Source organism: Natator depressus, chromosome 7, assembly GCF_965152275.1.
Source record: "Natator depressus isolate rNatDep1 chromosome 7, rNatDep2.hap1, whole genome shotgun sequence".
Classification (NCBI taxonomy): domain Eukaryota; kingdom Metazoa; phylum Chordata; order Testudines; family Cheloniidae; genus Natator; species Natator depressus.
Genome location: NC_134240.1, coordinates 71,629,332 through 71,644,351, shown reverse-complemented (window position 1 = coordinate 71,644,351; position 15,020 = coordinate 71,629,332). Strand labels below are relative to the sequence as shown.

Here is a 15,020-nt window from a genome sequence, read left to right as displayed (position 1 = left end):
GCGTACAGGAGACCCCGTCATCCTTCCCCTTCCGCTGCGGGGAGCGGCAGAGCCCCTGACTTCCCCGGCCCCGCGGGCACTGCCGCCCGTCCGCCCGCCCCGCTGCACCCGCCTTTCCGGTTCCAGCTGCCCGCCCGCCTCCGAGCCATGGCCACGCTGGCTATCCCGGCTGAGCGAGCTGTAGCCCAGTGGCTCTCAACCTTTCTAGACTCGTGTACCCCTTCCAGGAGTCTGATTTGGCTTGCGTACCCACGGTTACTTCACTTAAAAACTACTTGCTTACAAAATCAGACATAAAAATACAAACGTGTCATAGCCCACTATTACTAAAAATTGCTTATGTTCTAATTTTTTACCATATAATCTTGAAATAAATCAATTGAAATATAAATATTGTACTTTTTGGTGTATAGGATATAGAGCAGTATAAACAAGTCATTGTTGAAATTTTAGTTTGTACTGACTTGGCTAGTGCTTTTAAGTAGGTTTCAGAGTAGCAGCCGTGTTAGTCTGTATTCGCAAAAAGAAAAGCAGTACTAGTGGCACCTTAGAGACTAACCAATTTATTTGAGCATAAGCTTTCGTGAGCTACAGCTTGAAGTGAGCTGTAGCTCACAAAAGCTTATACTCAAATAAATTGGTTAGTCTCTAAGGTGCCACTAGTACTCCTTTTCTTTTTGCTTTTAAGTAGCCTGTTGTAAAACTAGGCAACTATCTAGAAAAGCAATGATTTTCAATGTACCCCTGGTTGAAAATTATTGCTTTAACCTACAGTGCTGATGGGCTCTGCTGCCTCGCTTATCTGGGGTACAGGGACCTTCTACCCTAGGTAACACAGGGCTCAATATGCCACCATTTGTATCTTAGCTTTGGGTATTCCCTGTTCTGCCTGCCAGGCCTGTCACAAGGTGACAGAGAGAGCCTTGTTCTCTGACCCTCTCAGAGCAACGTTCTTGTACGTTTCGATGGGAGCCAAGATTAGAGCAGACATTCATAGCCAGGGAGGAGAGCTGCACAAGTAATCTGTTGGTCAGTAAAAAGAAAAGGAGTACTAGTGGCACCTTAGAGACTAACCTAGTCTCTAAGGTGCCACTAGTACTCCTTTTCTTTTTGCGAATACAGACTAACACGGCTGTTACTCTGAAACCTATTGGTCAATGTGTGTTGTCCCCTTCTGGGCCCAACCCACAGAGGATGTGAATATGATTGTGGTGAAAAACAGTGCACTAACTTCCTTGACAGAGTTAGACAATAGCAGTCTCTTTATCTGTTATTCAAGGATGTCATTTCAGGGGAAAAACTGCTGGTGTATAGAATATATGTGATAAAATTATATCCTGCAAAGTCTTGGGGTGGCAGGGAAGGAAGTAGAGCATATAGATTTATGAAAACTTCCCCCGAGGGGGGCAACAACTGCCCCCCGGCCCATAGCAAATGATGCCGCTGGTTTTCTGAAAGACTTATTTTTTGTGGGAAAATATTCTTCCTAAATAGGAGCAAGGAGGGAAAGCATAAGTGGAAATATTTATTGTTGAATACAATTTCGGGCTTCCTAACCTGGACAGGATATTTTTTCATTTGTTCTCTAGTTACAGATGAATAAAAGTACTGTTTAGTACAAATCTGGCTAATTTTGGCCAGAGCATACAACCTTCTTGCCAAGCAAACATGCTGCTCTCCAGACAGTGGAAACAGGGACATCTGTCTATCTAGGGTGGATTGGTCTATCTAGATAGATATGTTAATCTCAAAATTGTTCAGGCACGTACAAGATATATGTTGTACATTAATCAAGCCACGATCCGGGGGGGCTTGAAAAAAATGGGCCAACTGAAGTAAAATAAACCTACCTTTTGATAGGGAGAGAGTTTGACGTCTCCTATATGGGAAACAAATTTCAGGACACGGTCAGAAATAAGATTATTTCCTGGAGGCCAAATCCAAGCAGTAATACTTTGCAAACTGTGTGGACAGACCATCTAGCGCAGGGGTTCTCAAACTGGGGACTGGGAACTTTCGGGGGGTTGTGAGGTTATTACATCAGGGGTCGGGAACTGTCAGCCTCCACCCCAAACCCTGCTTTGCCTGCAGCATTTATAATAGTGTTAAATATATTAAAAAGTGTTTTTAATTTATGGGGGGGGGGTTGCACTCAGAGGCTTCCTATGTGAAAGGGGTCACCACTGATCTAGCTGCTGTGCAGATGTCTGTGATGGAAATACCTCAGGGCTTGTCATCCTTGCAATTAAATTGAGTTTTTCCCTAATTTGAGTCACATCCCTCAGAGGTCATGTTTTCTAGACCTTTAATCATTTTGTGTGGAAGATTGAAAAATTGGGTTTGTTTAGTCTGGAACAGAGAAGACTGAGGGGGGACATAAGTTTTCAAGTACATAAAAGGTTGTTACAAGGAGGAGTGAGAAAAATTATTGTTCTTAACCTCTGAGGATAGGACAAGAAGAAATGGGCTTAAATTGCAGCAAGGGAGGTTCAGGTTAGACATTAGGAAAAACTTCCTAACTGTCAGGGGTGATTAAGCACTGGAATAAATTGCCTAGGGAGGTTGTGGAATCTCCATCATCGGAGATTTTTAAGAGCTTGTTAGACCTGTCAGGGATGGTCTAGATCAGGGGTGGGCAAACTTTTTGGCCCAAGGGCCACATCGGGGTTGCGAAACTGTATGGAGGGCAGGATAGGGAAGGCAGTGCCTCCCCAAACAGCCTGGCCCCTGCCCCCTCCCACTTCCCACCCCCCGACTGCCCACCCCCCCACGCCAGAACCTCTGACCCATCCGACCCCCACCTGCTCCTTGTCCCCTGACCGCCCCCTCCCGGGATCCCCTGCTCCTAACTGCCCCCCTCGGAAGCCCACCCTCTATCCAACCCCCCCTGCTCCCTGTCCCGGGACTGCCCTGACCCCTGTCCACACCCCCGCCCCCTGACAGGGCCCCTGGGACTCCCACGCCTATCCACCCCACCCCCATCCCCTGACTGCCCCCCCACCCCCCCAGCCCAGAACCTCCGCCTCATCCAACTGCTCCATGTCCCCTTGTTATACCAATAAATTAAAAACCAGCAGGATCTTATTAAAGGGAAAAAGGCAAAATACCACATTTATTGTGAATACAGAAAGAATCATAGTAAGCAGTTAGTTACAGCTATAACATTCCATTCAATCTCATATTTATTCACACATTCATTCACACACGCACACACACACACACACAGGTTCTGCAAGGTTGTTATCATAGTTACCAGCCTTAGAGTTGCTCATGCCAAGCCACTGGCCAGGTGGCCTGGACATGAGGAGGGAGCAGGGCCTTGTCAGATGCTCATCTGATGCTCCTGGAAGTTGCTTTGCAGAATCAGACCCCCCAAAGTTCTCACTTTCTAGAGTCCATTTTTATAGGAATTTCTTCCTATGCCAGTCTATGGGAATTGCTTCATCAGCAGATGGCACATTCCTGACGGCTCCGTGCTGCTAGATGTTATCTTGTTCTTTGGCTCTCCCATTCTTGAGGCTGTTGGGTGGATTCCAGTCTGCCCTCCGGGGATCCTCTGGTTATTTCCACTTGACGCTTTCTTCAGCCGATGGACACTGGATTCTTAGGCTGGCACCTCCCTGATCGTTCAGTTATTATCCACACCAAGCATCCATCCACATACATCCTCTATCTCTATTTTAATCACAATTGTTAATACAACAAAAGGGCGGGGAGTCTCTGGGTGCTGTTTCTGTTGTTAGAGTATTGCTTTGAGTCTCTCTCTCTGTGAATTGCTTTGAGAATAGACTCTGTCTTAGAATGTACTAACACAATTAGCAGCTTGCAAGTTTCACACACAGAGGGAGAGAAACAGTACCAAAAACCAAGAGACCTCTTAATTAGTAATACCCTGGAATTTAAACTATGGGGAATCAAACTCATTTGTGATCTTAATACAGAACTTCTTTAATATGATCCAACACCCTGACTGCCCCCCGGGACCGACTGCCCCTTATCCAACCCCCTCCCCCCTAATCATGTCTCTCAGAGCAGCAGGACTGGCTTATTGGAAACCCTGGGAGGTGGGTGGGCACAAGCTGTGCTGCCTGCACAGCGGCCGTGGCTGTGGGGGAGAGAGCTAGCCTCCCCGGCTGGCAGCTCAAGGGCCAGGCAGGACAGTCCTGCGAGCCGTAGTTTGCCCACCTCTGGTCTAGATAGTACTTAGTGCTGCCGTGAGTGCAGGGGGCTGGACTAGATGACCTCTTGAGGTCCCTTCCATTTCTATGATTCTAAAACTCCTTATTTTTAGTGTGGGGTGTGCTTTTAACTGTAGTTGGCCCATCGGGGGTATAGATAAAGCTCAAGTTAGCATGATTTGCTACCTGCTAACACAACCAGTTTGTGCAGCTCAAAGTGTTTTGTGATGGGGCAGCTTTTGCTCAAAATAGGATAACTCGAGAGGAGTTAGGTATAGATAACTTGATTTAACTTGAAACTGTACGCTAAGGCAGACTGTGGTGGCTACAGTGTCCCAGTTTGAAGAAACTTTGAGGAGGTCATCTAATTTCAGATTAACCAGGTCATAGCAACATGAGGAGCAATCAGACATCAGTTTAGTTCTCTGGGTTGCAGCATTTTCCAATGAGTTGGTTTCAAAAGAAAAACCCACTTGTCTTTCTCCCTGGAGCTAATGGCTGCTTTAGTGATAAGAATTTACTCAATGGGTGGAGTTATTTCCATCATTTTTGTTTTTAATAGATGTTTACTATAAAAGACAAAGGTACATAATGGAAGTATAAAAAGTAGCGGTTGGCAGGTAAGCACTACACAATTTGCACTGGATGATAAATGCTCTTCCTCGCAGTTCTGTGGGGCCTTTGCTGCTTTCAAGAATGTGCCAAGTTCTCTGGGAAGCTCCCTGGCCCCTTATTATGAAACAAACCCTGTAATTCATTCTATCATGTCAGGCAGGAGCTCAAACCTCTCAGTGCAGTGAAACTCAAGAGTCTTACTCACATTAATGGGGCTTTTCAAACTGCCAGGAAACCTTTAAGTTCTGACATTTCAACCTTTCTCTGAGAGGCATCACCCAGAACATGTTTGCTGTAAGAATTGCAGGAGAGACCGAAAGAATGGCTCTCCCCTGTGTATCCTGTTGTGTGGACATCCTTATGCCTGCTTTTCAAGTATTGTATTTAGGAACATCTGGGCCCAATTTTGCCTTCAGATAAATACATGTAACTTTCATTGAAGTAAATTAAAAGTTGTGTGTGCTAATCAGAAGTCAGAATTGGGCTCGGAGTGTGTGGCTGCCCGATACTGCAGTTGGTGAAGATATCATTTGTTAACGTCAGAACCAGGAGGTAATATCACAGGAGCAGGAGGTGCCGGTCTATATGGACACTTAATTTGCAGCAAACCAGAGTGTAAATCTACCTTGTGTTAGCCTGCACTAAGTGCCCATATGGATCTGCTGCTGCACACAAGAGTTCTGTAGTGCTCTTTGCTCTACCTCGCTTTGAAACAGACAATTAAAGCGCACTAGAAGTTGCAGTGCATGGCAGCAGGGTCCACACAGGCGCTTAGTGCAAGGTAGATTTATGCCCCAATTTGCTACAAACTAAGCGGTCACCTAGACAAGCCTTAAGTGACAAGCTGAACTAAAGAACAGTCATGAAAAAGGGATTTCAAAAAAATACACAAAACCTCCTGTGTACTCGTCTCAAGAAGTGATATGGGTAACCTGCAGTTAGTGAATATCAGCATATTTGATGCTTTTTATTGTGGGGTCAAAGACAGAAAGGTCTTTGCAAAAGTCATTCTTTTTGTTGTTAATTTTTGCAGTTTTGAACAGGAAAGACTGTTGTACATGCAGTGGGAAAAAGTCCAAATTATATGAAACAAAAGTACTATGTACAAGTGCAGTCCCACATCACACAGTATACACTTATGCAACAGTATTACAAGTATTTTTTTACAAAGGGGTTTTTACATGTACACAATAGATCAGCGTTTCTCAAAATGGGGTCCATGAGGGTACTCCAGGGGGTCCACGGGCCCTGCTAATCATCATCTCCCGCTCCCTCCCAGTGCCTCCTGTAGGTCGTGGAACAGCTGTTCAGCAGTGTGCAGGAGGTGCTGGGAGGGAGAGGGAGGAGCGGGGACAGGGCGTGCTTGGGGGTGGGGCGGGAAGAGGTGGGGTGGGAGTGGGGCCTTGGGGAAAGGAGCGGGGTGGGCCCTGGGGCTGAGCAAGGGACTTGGAGGGTCTGTGAAATTTTTTAAAATCAAAATGGGGGTCCTCCGGTTGCTAAAATTTGAGAACTGCTGTAATAGATCAATGAATAAAGGAAACTGAATAGATAGAATCCCCGTCTCTGTTTTATATTGTCACTGCATGATAAATACCCCTAATTGTCAGTGATAAGAAGTAGGGAAGACCACTGAAGAGAGAATGGCAGCTCCTGCTCACCTTCAGGATTTGTGTGGTATATCATTATGTATTATTAATCATGTTTATTACGGTAGTTCTTAAAGGCCAACCAAGAATGGGACCCTGTTACGCTAGGTGCTGTGCAGCCACAGAGAAGTACATAGTCCATGCACTGAAGAGCTTACAATCTAAATAGACAAGACAGGCACAGGATGTGGGAATGGGTATAACACACAAGCACAGTGAACAATATGATGGCAGCAAATTACATTAGTTCTATGATTTTTTTTTTTTTTTGGCTTAGGGGCTTACTTAGGAGGGGATAAACTAAAGGGGAAGGGGAGGAGACAGTAGGGGTTATAATTATCATGTCCAGAGTCTGAAGATGCCTGTTAGTAAAACACAGGGAAGCAAAAGCAAGAAATGTTTCTTTTTAGGGAGAACTGCTTATGCAGGTATTGTCAAGCCTGCTTTAGAGACTCAGCCTCTCAATATATTTACATTATTAGAATTGCTCAATTACTTCGATATATGAATATGGGGATAGGTACAGTCAAGGCTAATTCCCCACTCTGGCACTTTGAGTGCAGAAGATGGGGGCCCACAAGGATTCAAAATTTTAATATTGGCCACTCCAGGCTGGTATTAAACTCCCAAGGTCACAGTTTCTCTCTGACCTTGGATGGGTAGATGCTGCCACCACCCATGTGCAAAAGAACCCCTTGAGAACCAGGAAGGCTCACTTGGGAATTCCTTCCTGCAGGGTACTCTCAAGCCCTTTCACACCCTCCATTCTGGGGAAGAGCTGAGAACGAAGGAAATTAGCTGTTGCTCCCAGCTAATTAAACAACATATGCACAAACCTCTTAGGACACCAAAAATCCAATCCTGTTCTTAAAAAAGGTACATTTTATTAAAAACAAAAAGAAAGAAAATACATCTGAAAACTCAAGCTATTGCTAGATTTTTAAAAGAAACAATTACAAAAATTAAGCATCAAGATAGCTCTCTTGAGGTTCAGCTTAAAGGTTACAAGCAAAACAAAAGCATCTGGAGTTAGCACAGAGGAGTCCATTAGCTATAAGAAATAAACAGAAATAACCCTAATCACATCTTCCTAGTCATTACCTGATTTACTTACATATTTGAGGTTTCAGATAAGTAGGATTGAGGTATGATTTGATGCTTTTTCATACCTAGTTTTAAAGCTGCTTACAGCATTGCTGCTCTGTGTCGCTGCTCCCTGGAGAACAATAAAAGCAGACAGGGAAGTTTTTTTTTCCCCATTTTAAAAAGTTCTAGCCCTCCCATTGACTCTTTTGGTCAGGTGCCCACTCCTTTCCTTTTACCTGTAGGTTTGTTAACCCTTTACAGGTAAAGCAAGTAGAGAGCAGCTACTAAGAGGAATTTTTTTAGCTAACTGGCTGGCTGGATGTCCATAAAAGGGAGCTATTCCCCACCCCTCATTTATCACAGGTACTAATGAGAATTTCATAATAGTGTCAGAGAAGTGAGGAAATGCAAAAGGAAATACACTGTCATTTCTGTGGCCTCGGTAGGGAAACATTTGGCTTCCATCATAAAGCACTGAAGCAATAGCTGCTCCACTGCTGAAACACTGAGTTTAAAATGTGTGTGTAAAAGAATATGAACTAAGAAACAGGTATAGAGACAATAATAGTAATTAGCACTTAGTGCTTATCAACCAATTCTCATAGACCCCTGAGGTATAGGAAATAGTATTCCTATATTACAGATAGGAAAACTGAGGCGGGGTTAAGTGGAAAATGTGACGATTATTTGACTTGTTCAAGAGTTCAGAAAGGCCTACATCAGAGTTAGAACCATAAAGTTCCTGGCTTCCTGTTCTGTATTCAGATCACTAGAATACACCTCTCTGAAAGTGTTCCTTACTTAGTTATCAGCTGCATGCATTGACCCAGATATGTTTGATACATTACTTCATATGTTAGGGATTCAGAATGGTAAAACACAATGCAAGAGTGAAAATGAATGTTCTTTTCCACCAGTTTCACTAGCATGTCTTTCTATGAAATAACAGCATGAGCAGAGCCCTTCTGCTTTGCTAAAGGTGAAAGTCCAGTATTACTGAATTCCTACAAAATATTCAAGTTACACTTGGAACTCTTCAGAAAAAGTAAATCAGAAATTATCTTTTATTTTTGTAATGTTTGAAGACAATCACGTGTGAGAAGAATAATTGTGTATGTGTGTATAATATATATAAACACTTCACCAGCATAATTGACTTTCACTGTGCCCATGTGAGGTTGATAATGAGGTGAATGTAGAGGTTAAGTGACTTGCCCAATGACACAGAGCAGGTCTTGGGCAAGAGTTAAGATTAGAATTCAAGAGTTTTTGTGTCTTAGTTCCTATAAGCTAGGCCGCATTTCTTCTCTCTATTCCAGTCAAATATCTGTCTTTCTTGTGTTGAGGAGTAAGCAGTAATTAAGGGAGCTATTTCTCGTGGTCTCAGAACATTGCTCAGTATGCATATATGTCTGTTGTTAGTTTACTATGACTTGTAGATATGAAAACAATAATTGTAATAATGAAAGATACACTGTCTGATCTTTGTTTAGAGTAACACATGGAGGACATTGGAAGACTCTCCTTTCAGTTAAACTGGTAAAAGATCACTTGGATGGTTTTAAAGGTAACTTTTGATATTTTTTGTGTGCAACTAGAAATTGCAGTAAATTTCAGTTACTTTCATACGGAAATTGAATTATTTTTCTCCCTGTCATTTAAACACACAGAAGTACAATGGTAAACAAATGTATGTGCTGAAGGAAACTTATCTGCATGGATGATGGACTTATTTAGCTCTAATTTATGGGACACAGTGATATACTTGTTCTTCTTACAATTCTTACAACCTAAGAATTGGGAAAACATTCTGAATTTGGAAAAAGTAGAACAGACCACTTTTCCTGTGCCAACTATTTTTAAAATAGCTTTTACTTCCAACTTTAAATATTATGGCTTATTTCATTTTAGATGTAATATAAACACCTTGTTTTATTTATTTTGTGCTTACCTGAATTGAAAAGATCCATGTTTTTAAGATATGGATGCTATTTTAGCAAATTTCATTACAAAAAAGTATATTGGCTAAAATTATTGTTCAAGGTGTACTAAGAAAATCAGAAAATCAAAGCCAGGAACCCAGTAGACTTTTGCATTTGCTTTGATGACAGAGTATTACTCAAAAGCTTATATAATTCTACTATCTGAAATTACACAGGAATGACCACTGGGTATCCTTGTTTGCTATTCCTGAAACTGTGATTTCTTCACACAGAAGGAAAAAAATCCCTAATAATTTTACAGAGTTAAAACTAGAACTGGTCAGAAAAAAATTAGAAATATTTTTTTCTTCAGAATTTGTTTATTTCATTGAAATCAACACATTCTGCAGGACTGTGTCCGTTTTGACAGAATTCCTCTAGAAGCTTGGGGGGGGTTCATCAGTTTTCTGCCAGTTCACCAACTTGATTCCTCTTCTGCCCACCTGCTAGGCTTCTAGGCAATCCTGGCTCCTCAGCAGCCCATTTTGTGGGCTGCCCCCAGCTCTGAGGCTTGTGGCTTCTGAACAGCCTTGGTTCCCAGGGCGTCTAGGCTTCCTGGCTGCAGGAGCTACCTTGGAGTTGGAACACCCAACCAGGCAGACTGCCCTGGAGTCAGCACTCTGAGGGCTTCCAGGGTCCCTGGTTTTGTGGCAACCTACCAGGCAGACTCCCCCAGAACCCAGGCTCCCAGTAGAACTGGGTATAGAATGATCATTCCAGTTTGAAGAAAATTTTCAAAATTTTGAATTGGATTGAAACCACCTTTTGGAATCTCAAAATTCTCCGCTGTTGGCAGTTCACATTGGCTGCTTAGAAGTGGGCCTGGTCTTTATTTGGATGGGAGACCTCCAAAGAAAATCCAACTACTGCAGAAGATCGTATTGATGATCTGTTAAGTGATGTTGTTTCTCCAAATCAATTCTAAATCCGTGCCAACAAGATATAAAACTGAGGTTTTGGCCAAATGTGGCCATTAAAGATCACATGATACTTTAAACAAGTGATGGGGGCATTACCCCCTTAACCTTTGTATTCTGTTCAGACTCCAGTCTGAGCAATTACATTCTGCCTACCTAAATTTCAGCTGCAGTTTCAATCAGTTAAAGTATCTTTCTTTATTTCCTATCTTAATCTGTTGTATAGAGTTCACTTAGGCATTTAATGCTTGTGGTAGGTGAAATGATACCTGTGTGTATTTGTAAAGCACTTTTGCAATGTGCACACTTCTGATTGAGGTCAGTGGAAGTTCTGTGTTTGGAGCAAATGTGTGAAATAAATGCAGAATATACCATTGATATCTGCATCGTAGATAATCAATTTGCAGTGTGTACAGAAGGTAGCTATTTTGTGTATAACTTATACATTTTGAGGTCCTTGGGATGAAAAGTCCAGTCTAAACTTCAGTTGTAGCAGTCTTTATTTTTAAAAGAAGCAAGGAGGCTAGAAGGCAAAACATTGTTTTAGGATTTTGGGGGCAGGGTTTGAATGTATAAAACAAACAGCATCTTAGACATGCAGAACAGTCACAGAAAAAGTCAACCAGTAAGTATCTGAGCTAAATACATTGGTTATGTCAGACAAAATCAAATAAATCTATTATTGAAACCCTAGATATGTACATTTTTAGCTAAAAATATTGATTGCTGCCTCTGGATGTTTATATTATACAATCAGATAAATGGGCAGTTTTTTACTTGAGGACTATGATCTGTCTAAAGATGGAGTTTCTCTGTTGAGCAAGAAAAAAAATCTTGTTTGCTGTATTTAGCTGAATGTTGCAGCTGGTTCCCTTATGAGCCACTAAGCCTTATAAGCTCCAAGAATGCATTTTCTCTCATCAGTAATGCTCAGTGTATTAGAAGATCACTCCACTCAGTGTTCTTATCACTTAGTATTCTGGTGGTGTGTTTATTCCGTACGAATTTTTTCCCCAATCTCTCCCTCTTCCCCCCACTCTTGTAATTCTACTGATTTTTTTTTTCCCGGTTACTCTGGGTTATTGAATATCAACTAATTCTACATCATATGATATTTTTCAAACTGAATTGGTGTCCAAATAACTGCTCTTTCCAGTGTAATAGCTCCAGAAAAGTGAACATTTGGAAGAATAATCAGATTTTTTTTTTTCACACTTATTGGCAGGAGGGATAGCTCAGGGGTTTGATCATTGGGCTGCTTAAACCCAGGGTTGTGAGTTCAATCCTTGAGGGGGCCATTTAGGGATCTGGGGCAAAAACTGGGGATTGGTCCTGCTTTGAGCAGGGGGTTGGACTAGATGACCTCCTGAGATCCTTTCCAACCCTGATATTCTATGATTCTAATACTTCTTGATACAGCCATTAATATGGGTACTAACGTATATGACAGCAAATGTCATTGGATTATATAAAGACACAGCTGTCCTTTTTTGCAGCTTCATGTGTTGACATTACATGCCAATTATTGAATGAACTAATTTTCATATTTGCAAATAATCTGCATATATGTCATCTTAAACCATTTTGGGAATTCGTGCTTATGAAAGGTATCCGCCTCAATTCAGCCTTGAGTGTCTAGGAATTAAGATTCAATTACATAGTATTTTCTCCCATATGGATCATCAACAGAGATTAAACCCAAGGTTTTCAGCTCAATAATACAAACCTTTTCTACTTGAGCTGCAGGATTAGTTGATGAAAGTTGTTATCAGGATAGACTGATTTTTTTTTTTTAAATCAAAACAATTTAAATCACTGATTTTAATTGTGATTTAAATCAGCAAGAAGGAAACATTGATTTAAATCATCAGTTTTAATTGTGTTTTTCAATAGTACTTTTTAATTATTTTCCAAAAGAAAGATTAATTCTTATCCATGTCCAGTAAAGCAGTGCTTTTCAAACTTTTTTTCTGGGGACCCAGTTGAAGAAAACTGTTGATGTCTGCAACCCAACGGAGCTGGGGATGAGGGGTTTGGGGTGTGGGAGGGGCTCAGGGCTGGGGCAGAGGGTTGGGGTGCCGGGAATGAGGGGTTCAGGGTGTGGGAGGGGGCTCTGGGCTGGAGCAGAGGGTTGGAGTGTGGGAGGGGGTTAGGGTTCTGGGCTGGTAGTACAGGCTCTGGAGTGGGGCCGGGAATGAGGGGTTTGGGGTGCAGGAGGGGCTCCGGGTTTGGGGAGGGGCTCAGGGCGGTGTCGAAACAGGTAGGCACTAGCCTGCCTTAGCTGGGCAGCACCGCCGATGGGACTTTTAACGTCCCCGTCGGCGGTGCTGACCAGAGTGACCCAATGTCTGTCATGCTGCAACCCAGTACTTGGTTGCAACCCAAAGTTTGAAAAATACTGTAGTAAAGCTTGTTGATTTGCAACTAAATATAGACTTTCCACTAATTTTGCTGCTTCCTTTTACTCACGAGGAGGATATACTCTATCTATATATGTTTGTTTAAGCAATTATGTAGCATAATTTACATTTTTTCAGATTCTTAATTTTTACGTATTTTATGTTAGAAAATGGTGACCAACTCATTTTATTTACTAGATGATTATTAATATTTTACTTGCAATTTGCATCAAGTTCTATTTCGATGAATATTCAAATACAGCACAATTTTAATTGTTTTATTAAATAAAACTACATTAAATGTACTGGCTACATAAGAAAAAAAGTTAGCAAACGTGTCTTACTAATTTATTAAAAGGAAGTGTTATCTTTAGTTAGCAAACTGAATGATTGTTTTTGGTCAACATATCCTTCAAGGTTCTGGAACTATTAGATCTTATTCTCTCACACCTAGTTGTTGTTCCTAGAGTGGAAGAGGAAAACGAACTTTCCTGCTTTTTCAGCTCTGAGTTGGTTTCTTAACTTAGAATGAACTAGTCATTGAACTGAACTAGTTAAATAAACTGAAATGAAGAAAATATTCTCTCTGCACTTAGAGAAGAGGCTTCTGCTGTCAAAAACTGGTTTAGCAAGTCAACAAACGCTGCTCCAGGTGCTTAGCCAGTGTTTTCCAAGAGTTCAGTAGTGTGATTTTCTTTAAAACTTGGCAGCAAACATGTGCTTAATATTTTTTTTTGTATTTAATTTAAGTGATTTTAATAGATTATAATAAGTTTAGGCCTTAACATAGGTTGCCAATTTCAAAATTAATTTACCATAGGTTAATTTAATAAATATGGATATCTGACTTAAATAATAAAAATAATTTTTTATTGTTTTTAAATCATCAATTTTTTTTTATCCACCCTAGTTATTATCCTTGATAGGGACTGACCCATAGAGGGGACACAACACACATTTGACCAGTACACTGTATAATTATACATGAGATAGCACTGAAATATCGGGGATCAGGATTCCCAGATTCTATTCCTGATTCTGGTAACAGTGTGTGGTCTGTTGATTAGAGGCAAAATAGCTAAGGACATATTTTTGCATATTCATTCTGAAAGGTAATGTAGCTAAGTGGTAGAGCAGTGATCTGTCATCTTAGAGACCTCAGATTTGTTCCCAACTGTTCCTGAAGTAATCTTGCACAACTTCTCAGTCATGTAAAAATGGGTGAATGATAATTGCTTTCCCTAAGATGGCAACGTTACAGGTCTGTTTGAGGTCTCCCTGCTGGATACTCACCAGACTGGTGTGAGGGGATCCAAATGCGGAATCCCACATGCCCCTCGCTTGCTGGGGCTGGGCACTCTTCCTGGCTTTGGCCCCTAGGCACACGCCATGATATAGACCTCATATCTGACACCTCTTTTGGTAAAGCCTGGATTAACCACTGTGCACTCTGTACACTTGCACGGGGCCTCCGTCTCAGGGGGGCCCTTGACCAGCAGAAAACAAAACAAATGTATCCTATGCGCCAGGTTGCAATGCCAGTCTCTCAGATTTGGCCCAGCTACTCCTCTGTCATGACAGAGGGGCAGCCAAGCCAAACCTGAGTGGTGTGGGGCTGTGTGAGTGAGGAGCACGCAATGAGAGTGAGTGGAACTGGACATCTGGCATCAGGAGGATCCACCATAGCCTGGGACGGGAGCAGTGCCAGTGAGTGGCCAGGAATGTAAAGGGACGAGCGGTGAGTTGTTGGTGGGCTATGAGGTGAGTGGGGACTCTTTGTGGGTGAGAGGTTGGGGATGAGTGGAAGATGTTGGAGGGAAGGACCAATGCAGCTGAGGTGTTGGGGGCTGCAGTGAGCCAGATGTATGTCAGGGCTACTGGGATGTGTGTAGGGATTGTCAGAATAAATGAGGGCTCTGATGAAGAGTTATTGGCATATCTGTGGGATGCGAGGCCCATTCAGGAGTCTACGTGAGGGGTGGGGAGAGGGGCATTTAGAGTCTACGTGGGGGGGGGGGGGGACACGTATGGGGCAGGGGCACTTTAAGGAAGGTTGGTGAGGGGACCAAAACTCATTAATCTGGGCCCCATCTTGGTAGTGGGGACCCTGCCCTTGATCCACTTGGACACGCCCTGAAACTAGTGCCCTCTGTCCCAAGCAGCTCTTGCACATTCCCCAGAATTGCACCAAAGAGGT

General features: G+C 42.3%; 1 protein-coding gene across 4 annotated transcripts in view; it reads left to right on the top strand.

The window, feature by feature from the left end:
- The window catches only part of SHLD2 (shieldin complex subunit 2), an 86,702-nt gene that overhangs the window by 462 nt on the left and 71,220 nt on the right, over positions 1-15,020 (top strand). For 3 of the 4 annotated variants that reach the window (XM_074958755.1, XM_074958753.1, XM_074958752.1), the window contains exon 2: positions 9,019-9,092. The exons of the other annotated variant lie outside the window; for it this stretch is intronic. The gene's annotated coding sequence lies outside the window, so the exon portion shown is untranslated. The remainder of the gene's footprint in view (positions 1-9,018; positions 9,093-15,020) is intronic. 4 annotated transcript variants of the gene reach the window in all.